General features: G+C 34.5%; 1 protein-coding gene across 1 annotated transcript in view; it reads right to left on the bottom strand.

Moving 5' to 3' along the window:
- LOC115211128 (sodium-driven chloride bicarbonate exchanger) overlaps window positions 1-2,500 on the bottom strand; it is a 277,936-nt gene that overhangs the window by 33,190 nt on the left and 242,246 nt on the right. The gene's annotated exons all lie outside the window — the stretch shown is intronic.

Here is a 2,500-nt window from a genome sequence, read left to right on the forward strand (position 1 = left end):
CTAAGGGGAAGTCTTTGAAGAACTAGACTTTCTTATCAGGTCTGTACCAAGTCAGAACAATTTCTCAATAATTTTGACATCAAGATCAGATCTAATTATAAGAACAGGGTTCTTATAATTAGATATAATAAGGATTGGTGTGGTCTAATGCTACTGAAGTGGCCATTAGTTGTTGAGATCATGAATAGAGTATGATCTGCTCATCACAACTACTGGTTTCTACTTGCTCATCATTAATGGGCAGTATTGATTAAATTTGGGACTACTCATACCATTTGTAAACTTCCTTAGACCACTATGTCTAATTTGAAATTCTGTAGGTCAACATCTGCAAGAAAAATATGGGTAGGAAGGGATGTTGGTTTGAGGGGAGAATGACAGAGTAGTGTTTAGTGTAATATCTGAGGAGTTAGACATTGTAGAAATGAGCAAAGGGGAAAGCAGGTTGCATCAGGTATGTCAAAAAAGGGATGCTTAAATAACTTGCAAGTTCAGGGAAGTAGAGGCCTTTGTAATAAAGACATAGTGACAGAGAAGGAACAGTAAATCAGTGAAACTAATGACTTAGGGGGTTGGTGAGTGAATCAACCAATTAGCCTTTTTTTTTTTATATAGGCCAGGATGCTTGTAGGTGTAACAATAGCATACCCTAAATTGTAAGTAGTACTTTTTTAGGGTGGCTACACAAATTTTAGATTAATATTCTATCAAGAAGAAAATTTTTCTCTCTCTTCTAAGTTGAGTGACACTTCTACAGCCTTCTGTAATAATGATAAGATTAACTATATGAATTGAATAAAACTATTTGTATAGTTCTACAAACATTTACAGGTGGATAATCTGTTAAAAAGAAACGTTCTATAGGTGGATGACCTAGAAGGAAACACAAATTATTTAATGGTTAAATAGATAACTACAGCTCTTCTTATCAGTTGTTTCAGACAGCTTTACTAAAACTCACAGCAAAATATTGATGGGAGGTATTCAACCATTGAGCTTAGAAGATTTTATCTAATCATTTAATAAATAAATATAATTCGATTTTAAAAGTGAGGGGATGTATTTATCAGCTATATCATATTGGAAGTGTAGGACAATGGATGTTTTATGCTATCCTATTCTTCTGTCTTACAGTTAAAACTTAGCCCAACAAAGCTTTTCAAACTTTATAACTCTATAATGTGATCGCCCAATCTTTGAACAGCATCTCATGAAAAGGCTCATCTAAAACTAAACAGGTTCATATATTATTAAAATAGATGCATCCTGATCAACTTGTTTAATCCACACAATCCTGATCAAGCAAATATAGGACCAATGACATTCCTGCCATGACCATCCAAGAAACACATTGTCTAAAGTATCCTTGTTTTTTCAAGATAACAGGGTATGATTTGGTTGCTATTTCTAGCAGATCCAGTAACTGTAGAAGTTGGTTCATGACTGTCACTTCAATAATAATGCTATATTCTCTACTGTACAGACCACACAGTAAATACTGACATAAAAGTGAGTGGTTTTGATGTTTGAATATATCTAGAGAACCTGAGAAGACATTATAAATAAGAGCATAATTACTGAATTCCTAATACAGTTTGGATGTCATAAATGTAATAAGGATGAAGCACAATCAGTAGGAATAAAAAATTACTTGAATTGAAACATGAGAATGAATCTTAGCTGAAACAATTGAAATTAAACATTTTTATTTTTATTTTCAGCTCATGAAAAATTCACAACTCAAGCTCCCAAATCAAATTAATAATGGAATTGGATGGTGACAGAGAATCATGAGAATCTGTGAAAGTATCGCAACCAAAGAGAAAGAAATTTTTACTTTACTACACTAACACTTTGCATACCAAGACCAAGAATACAGGGAGTCACTGATGACTCCTATGGTAAGCAATGTGTTAAATATTAGTCCAACTTCTACTTGGTGACTCAAAGAAGGACATCCAGAGAAAAGAATATTTCCTAAAGTAATCAATGAGCCAAACATCAAGTTTCCAGATCCATCAAACTCATACTCATAAAAAGAATAAGGAAAAGTTCATGCAGCTATGATTATGTGGGCAAGAAGTTTACTTCTCCTCCATGTGGTATTGGGTTCCATCCCACTGCACAGCACTTTGGGCAAGTGTCTTCTACTTGGACCAAATGTCTTGTGAGTGGATTTGATAGACAGAAACTGAAAGAAATCCATTGTGTGTGTGTGTGCATGCACAGGTGTGTGTATGTATGAGTGTGTGTATATTACTATCTACTTGCTTTGGTAGCATGTGACAGTTGTAAACAAGTGTCACCATCATGCAAGTGGTGTCCTTTCTTTTCCAATTTTCCATGAAAATATGTCTGACCATGTGAAAATATTATCTTGCTTGGAAACTGGTGAAGGTTGGTGACAGGAATGGCTTCCAGCCATAGAAAATCTACCTCAACAAAATTCCATTCGACCCATGGTAACATGGAAAAGCGAATATTAAACCAATGATGATGG

The sequence above is a fragment of the Octopus sinensis genome, linkage group LG4 (genome assembly GCF_006345805.1).
Source record: "Octopus sinensis linkage group LG4, ASM634580v1, whole genome shotgun sequence".
NCBI lineage: Eukaryota > Metazoa > Mollusca > Cephalopoda > Octopoda > Octopodidae > Octopus > Octopus sinensis.